This window comes from Eptatretus burgeri, chromosome 5 (assembly GCF_056783735.1).
Source record: "Eptatretus burgeri isolate ZD-2024b chromosome 5, Ebu_testis_v1, whole genome shotgun sequence".
Taxonomy (NCBI): Eukaryota; Metazoa; Chordata; class Myxini; order Myxiniformes; family Myxinidae; genus Eptatretus; species Eptatretus burgeri.
In genome coordinates, this window is record NC_140965.1 from 65,167,289 (window position 1) to 65,182,731 (window position 15,443).

Sequence of the window (15,443 nt, forward strand, 5' to 3'; positions counted from 1 at the left end):
AAGTCTCCAAATCTGGAAACAGCACAAAATCATTACTCCCCTAAAACCAAACAAAGAACCCACCAAAGCAGCCTCCTACAGACCTAAACCTCACACTCACAAACCCTCGCATCCCACTCTCACACACCCAGTACAGATTCAGACTAAACCACTCCACTACCACTCTCTTCACAAACCTCACAAAAAACACATCTCATGGCTTCAACAGCAGAACACCCCCAAAACACATTTTTCTCATGACAATATCGACATCAGCAAAACATTTGACACCCTCACAAAACTCTTACTCACAAACAAAATAGTCAACACTAACATGTATAAAAACACCAAATGCTGACTTCCCAACTACCGATCATGCAGACAGTTATACGTAACTTTTAATAGCAAGTCATCACACACATGATACTTTCCTAACAGAGTCCCCTCGAGGTTCAGTCCTCTCCCCCACACTCCTTAATCTTTACATGCACAACATTCCACAAGCACTCATGAAAATCCAAATAGCCTCATACGTGGATGAAATAACCATAACCCCTACTTATAGCAACATTGACGCTGCCACGGCACGACTTCGGCACTTCCTCAGCACCCTACAAACCTGGCTCACCATCAACAGACTAAAAGCGGCCCCCTCAAAACAGTCCCTCTTTTAATAAATTACACCAACGAACACAGTAGTGCACCATATATCACACTGAACAACTTGCCTCTCCCATACACACAACAAACAAAAATACGAGGTGTCACTATTAACATATCCATGTCATTTACAGATCACATCACAAACAATAAAAAAAAACAACAACATGCAAACACAAGCCTAAACACACTCGGGGCACTCACAGGCACTGACTTCAGAGATCACAAAGAAACAACACCAATAATATACAAACAGTACATTAGATCAGTCATTAAGTACGCCACCAACTCATCCTGGAAATCCAGCCTGTCGAACACACATTTCAACACCCTACAGACCGTCCGAAACAAAGCCCTTTGTATCATCACAGGTTGTTAACGACACCAATCGAGCACCTACACACAGAGGCAAAAATGTTTTTTTTAAAACAACACTTGGACATGAGAAGTGTGGATTTCCTTTCAACTGAATGTGCCAACCCTAATCAAACATGCCACGACATGTCCAACCATCCACAGACCCTTAGACACAAATGACTATTGTACAGTACAAAGACACCACAACGACATCCTTCAAAATATCTCCCCACTGATTAACGACAACTCCAAAAAAACCCCACATGCATACCCAAATTACCATTAACGCAATCAATAACCTGGGTCGAAACAGTATCCTGGGCACTAAACCCCCACCCATCGACGACACAGAAAAATTACTCCCCAGGTCTGATCGTGTTCACCTTTCACTCCTGCACCGTGGACAGCACCCACAACCTTTACTGCACAAACATAGACTCAACTACACTTGCAGTGACGACACCTGCAACATCTACCAGGCAACCCACCTACACAGTATAACACATTATGTAAGACTTTCTGGTCCTGGCTGCGGAAGGTAAGAGCACAACATCTTAGATGTGAGGGATCCTTGGGTTGTCCTCGGGAGATCGATTGGCTATCTCCGTGCCACGGGCCTGATCGAGCAGAACTATCTGGGACTAATCAACACCAATAACAACAAGAAGTACACTATGTTTGTGACGTACAACATGCTGCATTTTGATTAAACTCATCAGTGGAGTGATGGTCAGAGGCATGGCTTGTGATCACAAAACATGCCTCTTGGTAAAACGTGTAAATGTGATGAAGAAAAACGTTTCGTTCAGCCACTTTTACTGAGGAGTCTGTTCTATCACTCTGGGTGGGCCGAGCATGAACCTGGAACTTCAAGGCAGGAAAAGTATAGATGCTCCATCCCTCCATCTTTTGGCCTCTTTGGAGACTATAAATCAACCAACCAACTGCTATTAACTCACCTCCTTTAAGAAAAAGATTAAACCAACTCTCCTGTCTGCAACCTTGTGTATGTAAAAGATCTTGTGGTTTCTTTCACAAAAGTACCATGGCCATATGTACTCTGCTAATAGATTAAATGGGATGTGTATGTTAACTGTAAATATGAGCCATTAGATGGTGATGGTATATTGCATTAAGTAAATGGAGTTTAATGAAGAGAAATTTGAAGTCGGTTTAGTAAAGAAAAGGGTTCATGGGATGTGAATGAACATATTCAGCCAAATGGCTTCTTATTACTTCTCATAATTTAAGTGTTACTCTATATCCTTGTTATTAAACTCCCCCCACCCCTAACCCCAGAGTAATTTTCAGGGAAGCAGTAAAGGCATTCACAAATTAGTTCAACAGGGACAAAGGTCGGGTTCACATCCAATATCCACATCCCATGTTTCCTATTATCCCACTTCATCCTTTAATATATTTAATTTACAGATATGATAATGGCTTCAAGGCCGTGAGAACCATGTCCAAACAACTCAGAGACAAACAAACTACCAAAATGAGCTAACACGTCAGCTTCTGCTGCAAGAAGATGTATATAAAAGGCCAAAATATGTAAAATATCCCAAGAGTAATCCCTCTGGTGGGTATTTATTTATTTATTTTGAGTTGACAAGTCCAAAGCATAGGTATCCCTTTTATCTCGCAGTAGTTTCCCGAGTTCACAGTCACCGTCAGTGTCCTGGCTTGATCTCTCATCTGGTTTCACAGCTGGTTAGGCCAGCAAATCACTTTCCTAGATAACTCAACCAATTTGCTGAGCCAAATCTCCAAGCTCGCATCCCTGTCTGGCTTTTTAAAATGTTATTCCTTCCAAGCATCATGAAGGCAAGCTTATCAGGCCTGTAATTATACATTAAGCCTTATGAGAATGATTGCAACAACACAGAGTTGGCCAAATGTAGCAAAAACCACATCGGCAAGTCAGCACATGCCGTTACAATAATAGCTTCTTTGTAATGGACATCAGAAAAAGGGATTATCCATCATCCATCCTGTTTCAAACTCTTCCTGGACATTTGAACACCCTCTGAATATGACATTTCAGGTCCTAAAGAGTTTTATAGTTTTAAAATTGGTTGTGCACGAGTGGTCCCAATCTGTCATGCTGTCAACCAGGAAACCGAGCAAGGTGTCAGAGGTCATAATTTGATCGCTGGACCTTCCAACCTTCACTTGCTACACTAACTAGATTTTACGGTGATATGATCAATAGGGACACCACGTTTTCATCTTTATAACCCTTCACTGGTGAAGTTTTTATTTAAACATTTTTATTCCACGCCGCCTGAATACATTTTATTGAGACTTAATTATTTACACCTAGGGGGTGTTAAATCATCATGCAATATCGCATGCAAAATATTGTGCCTTGTGGAGGATGATTTTCTTTACTTTATACTTATTGGAAGCACCACTGCTTTCAGAAGAACTCACACAATGTTGATCTTTGCTGATCTTCGCTTGTGCTCTCATGGGCGCTCACGTTCCAAGACAGGTGTTGATGCTCATGGAGGGGCAAAGAAACAGATAGCAAAGACGTCAACAGAAAAAAAAAGTGGGACGAAAAGGAAGCCTGCAGACAAGAATTTGCAATTGCAGCACGGCGTGGAGGTGAATCGCAGGCAAACGAGGGCAGGGTCTCCGGTGGGTGGAACAATTCTTTTTTTGTAGAGCGTATTTGGTTGTGAGAAAGGTGAAATAGTGGAGATGATGTGGTTGCAATGGTAAGCAGGTTAGAAAAGACGAGGTGGGAAAAGGATGAGACAACAGATTTAGCAAAACAGCTTAAAATGTGAGAGAATTGCGGGATGAATGAATAGAGTTGAAGTTTAAGCTTAGACTTGGGAAAAGGTAACAATGTAAGGGTTTCTGGATAAATGCATGCAAACTGGAGGGGTGGGGTGGGGGGTGGAGTGGTTGGCAAAGAGGCGAGAGGGTCGAAGAAGCAAGACTACAAGAGAATAGATAAAAGACCACAAGACTACTGATCCTTCTTTCTTGTCTTTTGTTTCCAAACAAGTTACATTTTATGTCTATTGACAAGAAATCATGACATGACATCAGTCTACATTGATATAAAATTATATCACTCATATATCTCCATTAGGTAATTTGTATCTTAAAGTGCCTGCATGGATATGGTTCAATGATCATTGGCATCTGAAGAGGATGCTGTATATCTCTTTATAAAAAGCTTATTCAGATTGCTCATCTACGTTCAAGCACACACATTCAGGATCAATTTAAATATAGTACATCCAAGTTTGTCTTCATCTACAAAGATATGCTCGATTTGGTAAGCTTAGCACGTGATATGCAACCATGATTTGTTTTCTACAACAACAAAACTGCCATGTACAGTAACTAAAAGAATGACATCTGGAAGTACATGTTTCCCTCCAAAGATTATGCGCTCAAACATTTTAAGTCCTGAATGAGTGACGAAGAAATGGTGTGCTTTCGATCAGACATTACAAAGAAAATCCCAGCTGATCATGACATATCATCTGTTCCTACATGACAAAGAACCACCATACATGGCATGGGAGTCTTTACGTCAATTTCTTTCATGTAATGGGAAACCGAGAAGTGCCAAGACTTGGATTGGCAGAGACAAGTCTTAGCACTTAGCTCAAACATCTTCTAGCTTGGGCTGTAACTACTACAACAAATTCACCCAGTGCCCAAGATGATGTTGGCTGCTGTTCTTGAAAACCCTTGGTGTATCGTGAAAAGTATTGAGATTTCTGCATTTTATATTTAATTCTTATAAGAGTCAGGAATAGCAAGAGGCAAAACCTCCCTTGCATTATTGTTACATTTGTTGGGAGGGGGGGGGTTAGATATACCCACAGAGCAGACAGGAATGTGTGGAGTAGCATGGTCCATGTACGAGTAGTTGGCCATCTTGATGTAAAAGTAGGGAAATGTCAGCTACAGAATTGTCTTGTTTGAATGTGCGCCATACAGGAGGTGGTGTGTGGTAATAGTTAGTCAGGGATTATGGTTAAGGAAATTGAGCGTAAAACCTCTATGTCAACCTGTACTGGTGGGCGCCGAGAGACTCAGCACAGGAGCGAGGGGTGGAGTGATAGACGCTTCCCAAGGGGGTGGAGCGTTGCCCTGGGAGAAGAGGGAGGAGCGAATCGGGTAATTGGAAGGGATGAAAAGAGAAGTCTGAGGAGAACGCGACAGTTGGTTTGAGGAGAACGGAGAATGTGGCTGGGAGTTTTTGGTGTGTGCGAGACTGAGGAGAAAGACTTGAGGAGGTTGTCTAACCTGCCTCCTTCTGCCAGACTCTGCCTGTTTTCTTTGCCCTATGCCAATTTTGTCTCATGGTCCTGGTCTTCATCTCCCCATTGGCTGCTCGCCTCATCATCATCCTCATCCCTCCTCATCACCTGCTCATTCCCACTGCCACAATAGCTGAGTCCCCTGGTTTTTGTTCCCTTTTCCCATCTGTGACTGAGTCCCGAGTGTGGTGCCTTAGTTTTCTTTAGATTCGTTTTTATTCTCATTGTATATAATTATTTATTTATTGTATTCCCTTCCTACCAACACATCTTCTCCTCCCTCGCAATTTAACAACCCCCTGGTTGTTTGGAATGCGGGAAATAAACCCCATGGTTTAAAAAGATTTAAGGTTTCTCGTGTCTCTCCTCACGATTCGCGCGTATGTTGTCCGCCATTCATTCAGGACGTCGTCTGAGGGAGTAAACCGCCAGTTTGGCTCATCCGTCCAGCGTCGGTCAGTGTGCACTCACCTGGACATGACATTATATTGGTCTTTAGCAAAGGATGAATGAGCATTGGTTTTGTGTCCAGGTCTTTCGTATATATACTGATTGACTTTTTATGTAATAAACCATCATCTTTCAATTGGTGTGCCAAATAAGATCTATTCTCCAGCAGCTTTCCAATGCCAGAAACCCACTACTTACTTGACCCCTGTCATGAACCACCATTTCCCCCAATATTTCTTCCTGTCTTCCTTCCCAAAATCTCCTGTAAGTCTGACACACTCCTCCCAATACATATCTATAAAGCCTCCAGACTATATAATCTCTAATTCTTCAGATTTCAGGACCATTTGGTTCATTTTATAGCATTCTCTGTGCAAAGCTCAGCAGCTCAAATAACTCAAAATCCATTTATCCCAAGCAGAGAAAAAAAAAGCACCCGCTTCAAATTTGCTTTTTGTTTCACAGAACATAAATCATTCAATATCAAGCAACAGAAGTGCCAAAAACTTTGGAAAGATGCAGAAGGAGTGTTTTCAAGATGGTTGGAAAAGAAAGGGAGGAGGGTGGGAGGAGATAGGGAGGGACAAGGATAAGAAACCAGCATTTCCAAAAAGAGTTGGCATGTAAGTTTATCAGAGGATAAACATCCATGCCAGCAAAGAATGCTCTTTTTGAATCGTGTGGAGCCAAGGCACCAGGTAAATTCAAAATTTAAAGAAAAACTTGAACAGTTATTTTCTTCACAATGCAGGTTCCCTTGAATTGATGGGTGTCTATAACTGGAACAGACCAAAACAGACAGCTTGCCTCTAGTCCTTTTCTCACTCATTCACACCCCTTCAAGGTTCACTTACTCCCGTTTGTTTCTCGCTTCCCTCAACATCCTCCAATCTATCAACGGCTCTGACAGGTGTGCAGACAAAAACTTTTTGCAACAAATCGAGATCAGCCAAATTCTACACGAGAGGGTTCCAGTTCGAAATAGTGATGCCCAATGGAATTATGAGGCCTAGACTATTCAACCAGTTTTCAAGACCTATTGAATTACAGGTCGAATGTCTGGGCTTGCTGGGTGATGCAGAGGAAGTAGCTGTGCCTTCTACATGTTAATTTCAAAATATCCAATTATATGAGCCAGAAGAATGCATGGAAGAATCTTAAAATCTTGGCAGATTAGAATCCAAAGCTCGAGAATAAAAAAATAATGTGACCAAATATGATACCACACCATGCAACCACAATTTCAGAATACAAATCTCTTTGCTTTCATTCATGCCTTACCCACCCAAACTGGCCATATGCTATCGATTCTCTTAGCTTTGGGTGTTGGCTTACTTCTACAATTGTGATGGGTGTTCCCACGGCTTATGGGATGCTTCCTGCTCACAACACATCCATCCACCTGTGCCCCCCCACCCCCCCACACACACATCCTGTTTACACTTCACCGGAACCAGATATTGTGAATGAATCTCTGCAAGGGTCCTGAATCAACAGAAGAGGTTAATAAGACTTACACCAATTACAGAAAGGTATGCCATAAGAAACACAAGCATCTCAACTTTGAGATCGAAGGTATAGTTAATCTTAATCTCGGTGGAGCTAGTACCAAGGTTATTGCGGACACATACGGTCTTATTAGAATGTAATATATCGCTTTTTTTCAAATAAGATCTATCATTTTGACTTGTAATTTCGAGAAAGGGGGAGTTGTTTGAGAGGTGAACATGCTGCTCTCTGATTAACTTGGGTTTCCCACCGCATCTCTAGAGGCATCATCACGCTCCATTTCTGATGCTTTAAGTCCTTTATACCTTCCACACAACATCAGAATTTAATTTAAACTTGAAAATGTATTGTCATTGAAAGCAGTGTTAACTCTTTACTTTTATATATCTGATCAACATATTGTGACATTAGAATTCCTTTTTATGATATCTAAAGTTCCTTCCATTGAGTTTCCGATGTAATGTAATAGTTGTCTTTCTCAACAACTTTGTGTAAATCCTGGTGAATATGGTCAATTCATGCTGTGGTGAATATAAATAATATTTTTTAGTCATTAATTATTATCTAATATATGAAGAAGAAAGTTTGTTTGTGTGTTTGTTTGTTTGTTCATTTATGCATTCGGCCCATGCAGGAACCAATGCAACCAAACTTTTCATGGCCTGCTCTTTCACCCAGGGGAAGGTCAAGGGCTATATTTGGATAAAAAAAATTAAAAAAAAATTGAAATCAGACAATTTGCCTTCAGGTGTCGATCGGGTCTTGTGCTAATACACTCCCTGAATTTTTTCCTCCAGGAAAAATCGAGTAATATGTATTGTGAAGATTGTATGTTGAGGTGATATATATCATGATTTGTTGTCAACACCACAATTTAATTCTTATATAGTATTTCACTTGTGTCTGTTATTAAAAAGATTGCTTTACACAGGTTTATTATAACACTTCCATGCTCATGCCTTGAGTACCTTTTGAATTTCCCCAGGCAATGCAGGGTACTTCTGCTACTCATCTGTAATCAATAGTACTATATGAAGTGCTTGTCTACAACTGGTAGTAAAAACAGTAAGTTCCCATAAATACCATAAATATGCTCCTTCAGCTCATAACCATGTGCTATGACAGTTGCATTATTTAATTAGCGTCAAATTAAATTATTTTGTTTGCACATATATCTTTATGATCTAATTATAGCTTCAGTTTCCTAAAAATGGCATGTACTCATTTTCATTGATGAAAAATGCAATACCTGGAGTTTCAGCTACTTGCTTACATACATACACCTTAGCTCCATTGCAGTACAGGTAATAAAAACATTGAAAAAAATGAAAAAGTATGCAAACAAGGTAGGGATGGTCTCAAGAAATGATCATGTGAAACCATGCCTACATCTTTCTTTGAATAATGGTTGTCCCTAGAAAATACACTAAGTGTTATATCAAACACACACACACACACACACACACACACACACACACACACACACACACACACACACACACACACACACACACACACACACACACACACACACACACACACACACACACAGTCTTTTCTAGGGACAACAATTATTCAAAGAAAGATGAAGGGATGGTTTCACATGACCATTTCTTGTGACCACCTATACCTTGTTTACATACTTTTTGGAGTAACTTCCCGAAATCCTTTCATTTTACCTCCACCAGCAGAGGTGGAAGGAGGTTATGTTTTCACCTCTGTTTGTTTGTTTGTTTGTCTCTTTGTGTGCAGGATATCTCAAAAAGTTGTGGGCAGGTTGAGTATGTGACAAAGAAGGATTGATTAGATTTTGATGAAGATCCAAATCTAGATATTAGAAAATGTTAAGTGATTTTTTTTCTCACCATTGAGAGATAGGGGAAAAAAACGATACATAGCAGGATAGCTCAAAAAGTTGTGGATGGATTCGAACGAAAGTTGGTGAACAGGTTGGGTGTGTGACATGGAAGAATTGATTAGATTTTTAAGTGGTTCTTCACCATTGAGAGATGGGGCTAAAAACGATTTATAGCATGATATCTCAAAAATTATTGGGCCCAATATGTTCTACTGGGTCAGGTATGACAGAGGTATGGCAGAGGTATGCACTCTACCGAGTGCCCTTCCAGTTTGAAATGTTTTTATTACTTCTTTATTTACTTTTTTTTTTTAGAAATGCGTTTGCATGGTAGATAATTCCATTGTTATAGCATGGAATTTTTTTATTCTTAGGATCTGTGTTGTATTAAACATAAGGAGCCCCCCCCCCCACTCCCCTCCTGCTTTCAGGTGAAATGATGTGGGTACAGAAGTGGAATTTGAAGTGGAGTACAGTCTTTGAAGCTAATTTAGTGACTAAATTGATGTAACGGCAACTTCTAATTATAAAGTATTTTGCCAAGAGTATTTCACAGTATTTACTTTATAGACACACAAACCTGATACAATTCCACTGCTAACCACACCCATATAGCCATTGTCAAAAATTTTTTAACGGCCTCACCCCACCAGGCTGATTGACAGTAGTAGTCCCACACACCTCTCTGATCCCTTCCGATTATACTTTACAAAGGAATGCCGTTTTGTGTACTTTTAATGGAATTCTGTCAAGTTATTAAAATTACGAGAGCAAAGGATGCTGCACAAAGTAAAACTCTGTCAAATGGTATCAGAGTCATTGCCATTGAGAGAAGCAGCTCGGAAATATGCCATCTCAAGACGGTTCCTTATCCCCCACCAACCAACGAAGTTGGCGGGGGATATAGAAATGGGTTCCGTCCGTCCGTCCGTCCGTCATATTTCGTTTCCGGAGCTTAACTACAGATCCCTTCAAGATATATTTCCGAAATTTGGTACACATATCAAGCAAGTGGTGAACTGGTGCCTTTTGATATTTTCTAATTGATAGGTCACATGGTTTGGCAGCCATGTTGGATTCAAGAAAAATATTAAATAATGTTTTCTCTGGAATCACATAACCTAACGAAGCGAAAATTTGCAACTATCATCTTCCATCATGTCTGCATACATCGTAAAAAGTATGACGTCACAAGTCACATGGTTTGGCGGCCATCTTGGATAGAAAAACACACCTCATCCGATTAACACGAAACTTCACACACGTATTCCACTGGAGAATGGGACACAGAATGTAAATTTATGATGTCATAGGTCACATGGTTCGTCAGCCATCTTGGATTGAAAATTAATAAATTTTAAAAATCTTCTTCTCCAGAACGGCTGGACAGATTGAGGAAAAATTTCACACACACTTTCCCCAAGACATCCTTTCAGAAGTTTGTTAATTTCTAATTGATAGGTCACATGGTTTGGTGGCCATATTGAATTTACCCTAAAACCTTCAAACATCTTCTTCTCCAGAATGGCTGGTCAGATCAAGGGGAAACTTCACATGCATATTGCACACACATGTTTAGGGAATATAAGTTTGTTAATCCTCATTTACTATGGCCGGGGATATCGAAGACTTTGTCTTCAGCGGATGCTAGTTATTATTATGATGAGAACGAGAAGATTTGCCGGTTTTGACCAATCTCAGTTTTTTGCTTTTGCCATGGTCTGGAGTACTGCAAAGTGATCCCTGCCTCGACAATCAGCTGAACAGACCAAGTAGGCTCTCATATGCAGCCTTAGTGACTTTTTAGAGAAGATACTCCAACTTTAGTTTTGTATATAGCAGATGGGATGGCTATTTTTTTTTCCAGGCCATCCCTACATCGAGAGTACTGGCGTACTCTCTGCTGATGGTAGCATAATGAACACTGCCTCACCTTAAAATACAATCAGTGGCATGCCAATGTATCACTTAATGACGCAGATGCACATGAAGAATATTTAAGGTGCTAAAGAGCCTTCACACTCCAGGCACTTGTTGACAGGACAGTTTATAGGGTACTTCTCTCTGTCAACTCTTTTGCAATATTTAATCCAATTATATATATCTTCAATTTCTACATAAAGATTACTGCACCAGATTCCATCATTCTAGTTAGTAGCAAACTTTGAGCCAGTCTTTTATGCATTGACTTTCATTCTGAATTTCATTCATCTCATCCATCTGTTATTATTTGCTGTCCGCCCAAGCTCACACACTCCATTCTAAGCAATATTATACCATCAGTTGATGGACATCCTGAATGGTTGCCTCCTGGTACAGTATGAGCAATTGGCTCTTCTTTCTCTGTGCTACGATATGTGATTGTTGGGAAGGGGGCGAGGTGGGGGAGTTAGTGGGGAGGCGATAAGTGAGGATGTGATGCCACCTACATGGGGAGATTTTTTTTTTTTTTTAGAACTGATTGCTATTGTGATTGCACATAATCCAGCCACGCCAAGACTTATTTGCACTCAACTGTCATGAGGAGTCTGTGTCTTACTATGCCTTTTAAAGGTGCAATGGTATGAGGACATTCACCTTACATGTTACACTATACTACACTAACAGTTTGTACATGTTCAAAAAATCACATCCTTTAGGAGTTCATAAAAAAGGTGCACATCATGCTCATCACATCATTTAGGTGCAACATGTGTAGAATGTTCATCACATGCTTTAGACGCATCGTGCACACCATGATCATCACATCACATTACAAGTTAAAATATAATTGTCAGCATATTGTTCGCAAATATTTGCTCAAGTTTTATTGTTGACTAAATGTTGTCAGAGGACATAAATCACATGCTGGTTATGAAATAGTACTATCTTATGAATAAATGTCATTTTCTGTCTGTCTGTGTGTCTGTCTATCTGTGTGTAACACCAATCACGCCAAAACTACTCGGCCATCAAACTTGGCACATGGACCAAGTTCGACATCTTGGTGAACATGGGCTACTTGGTTTCATCTGTAGTCGTAGGGGTTCGGGAGGGAAGGGCGACAAAAATTTTCTGTAAATGTGTATTGTGTAGCACTATCTGGTGGTGGTGGCAGAGGGTATTACAAGTCAGCTGTGGAGACAACTTGCATTTGTACATGTCCCCAGAGAGTGGGAAGCCCCAAAGCCAACCTCCACTAATGAGGGGAGGCAGGCAAAGGGGGTGTGAAGGGATGGGGTGGGAGTCTGTAGGGGGTGGTGGGTTGAGGGGGGGGAAGGGATGGGAGGGAGGTGAAGGGGTAGGAGGGAGGGAGGGGAAGGGGTGGGCAATGCCGGGCACTCCTGCTGGTTTGAAATAAGTTTTCAAATTTAATGCCAAAGCTATCCAAGTGCAAGTAAAGGTCTCAATGACAGACAATGAGTCAAAAGATTATTGTGATTAAGGACTACCTTAAGGTATGTTATGCATCGCAGTACTTTTCAACTGCTGATTTAAATCCTATAAATATCCCTGCAGGCATTAAAATGCCTTCTGAGATATGCAACCTCCTTCAATATCAGGAGTCTCGATGACATTTACCCAAGAAAATACCATATCTCATACATTATCATTGCTTGGACATTATGAGTACCAGCAAGTCAACCTTCAATTGAGGATGGACGTTGGCATGAAGAGTATCAAACATCAGAACCATTGTTTTTATTTGGGCGGTCAATATAATGACACGTCATTGTAATGAATTTGCGAACATAAAATGAAAACGAGACAGCAAGGAATAAAATAGGAACCATGCACATAAATGGCAGTAAACAAAATGACAAGTAGTATTTAATAAAAGGCCACAAAACAATGGGTGGTTTGCAGTCAAATAACAATGCAGCATACAGGGTAGAGAGTGGGGATCCACCCATGGTGTAAATTGCTCATAAAAGAACATGCTGAAGCCAACAAGTGGAGAGGCTGACAATAGGAGGCTGGTTTGCATGGCTAATCAAACCACTCACAATGCAAAGACCTGAGAAACAGATGACAGTCTCCATGGAAACAGATCAGGTTAAGCACCTCACTGGGTTCCATACTAGATGGTTTGGGAAAATGCCCTCAGCACTGTATCATAGCTGAGCGTTCTGTGCCTTCACAATGATGATAAATGAGAATGGACGATGGCACCGTACGATGGGAATATGGATGTTAATACAGCCAGCCAGAAAATAAGTCTTTGAGTAAAGTCCGAATGAAAATCTCACCGAATGGCAATAACAATGGAGTTTGTATGTTTATTTTGTATTCAATGGGGGGGTTTACAGATGTGTGTACACACATGCAGATGCACCAGCATACTGACAAATATGCAGACATGTAGATCCACAAAATAAATCACATGTACATACAGGCAGACACAGCAAAATGTAGATGCTCCAACAGAGCACCGACGACACATGGTGATTGCTTTATCTAGGTGATCATTATCGTTTGAAAACAATAAAAAGGAAAGGCATCGTTTAATTAGAGACAGCTTAGGCCGGAACGAGGGACCAGCTATCTCCTCTTGACGTTTCTCGGCAAGTGAGAATGAACCGTGATAAGTCTCTATATTGCCTGATGAATTCAATGCCATCAGTTCAGCCCCAAGAGAGGAATTTATTTTATTCAATGTGAAAGAGCTGAAAGCCATTTCAGCAGGGCCTGCAGGACTGACTGGAGATTTTAAATTAAACATGAAAAGTACGAAGGAGACTAAATGGTATTAATACTATCATTATAACGACTTTTTTCATTCTGGATAATAATAATAATAATAATAATAATAATAACAACAATAATCCTTACTATAATTCACAGACCGGTGTTTGTGTGTTTGTGCGTTTGCTTGTTTGTTTGTCATGCAACTCCCACTGCAGTTCTTGGATGATTACACACAGACTTGTTACATAAGATCAGCACGACCCCAATTAATATATAGGGGTGTTTTAATCTTTGCTGATGATCTTGGTAGGGGGGGGAGGGGGATGAAGGGTGAGGGATGGGGTGCAAATTCTCTATGTAAATGTGTATCGTGTAGCGCCACCTTCAGGCGTGGGAGGGCATTACAAGTCTCCACCATTTACAGGACAGAATTTCTGTTCTCATGTTTTCCAGTTTGGTGAGGTGTTTTGAATTGTAAGCAGTAGGTATGTTTTTCCTTCGTGCATCCAACCTGGATTATTTTTTTCATTTTCGGAAGCGATTGAGGCAGTTGTCAGTTGTCTATACACCGCCTAAATAGAATGTGTTGCATGCTTGGAACAAGATCGCCCATTGGGCTGGTACTCTGCTAGTGATAACAATTAATCAGAATCAGGGTAACTTTTCGTATCGTGCTTGTTCATGGATTATCAAGACTGGATTCGATTCTGAGGAGCATATAGGAATCGACTGTAAGCGATCACACTGGTGCTTTGCAAAACTAGAACAGCACTCGTAGAGTTTTTATTTCTTCACTCACATCGGGTCGTACATCAGATATATGAAGTTTCACATTTTTCAGATAAGGATTTCAAATCAACCAATTATGGCTGGAATACCACTTCACCAATGATGTCATTGTTATGACCCTATATATCCCATGGAGAGTTGATGAGATATGCCAAGTTTCAATTTCTTTTGTTGGGTGGTTTCAGATAAAATGATGTCCAAATTTTTCCCTATAATCCAATATGGATGCCATACCATGTGACCTATGTCGTCAGAGTTATCAAAACAATATTCTCCATGGGGAGTCCTCTTATGTTTAAAGTTTTGCAATGATCGGACAGGCGGTTGCAGCGAAAAACATTTTTAAAGCAAATATATGTAAAAACACACACACACACACACACACACACACACACACACACACACACACACACACACACACACACACACACACACACACACACACACACTTTTTAAATAATTGTCCAGTATCGGCTATTCCTAAAAGCTACATTAAAAAGGAGTTGTGTCTGTGTGTCTGTTTGTTTGTTTGTTTGTCATGTTATGACTTGAGAACAGATTAACGGATTTCAATGAATTCAATGACGGTGGATTCAAGGAACTCCCAGGAAAGTTTTCTAGTGCAAAATAAATAAATAAATATCGGTTGGTTTGTGTGTGGGTTTTCATAGACACACTTGGTGAAACTGTAAATGCCAATTTGCGATGCTGGTTATCCCGGCACGAGGGCAGGATTTCCCAGGAATTCATTTTTGTTTTTGTCTCCCAGATTAGCCATCGCAGCAAAGATTAGTATTCCCATCAGCAAAGCGATGGGTCTAATATGCTCGTATAATATAGCAAGAAAGAGCAATAAGTGATTGCAGACCCTCACCAGG

At 40.5% G+C, this 15,443-nt stretch overlaps 1 long non-coding RNA gene across 1 annotated transcript in view; it reads right to left on the reverse strand.

Moving 5' to 3' along the window:
* The window catches only part of LOC147026576 (uncharacterized), a 115,975-nt gene that overhangs the window by 41,234 nt on the left and 59,298 nt on the right, over positions 1-15,443 (reverse strand). The gene's annotated exons all lie outside the window — the stretch shown is intronic.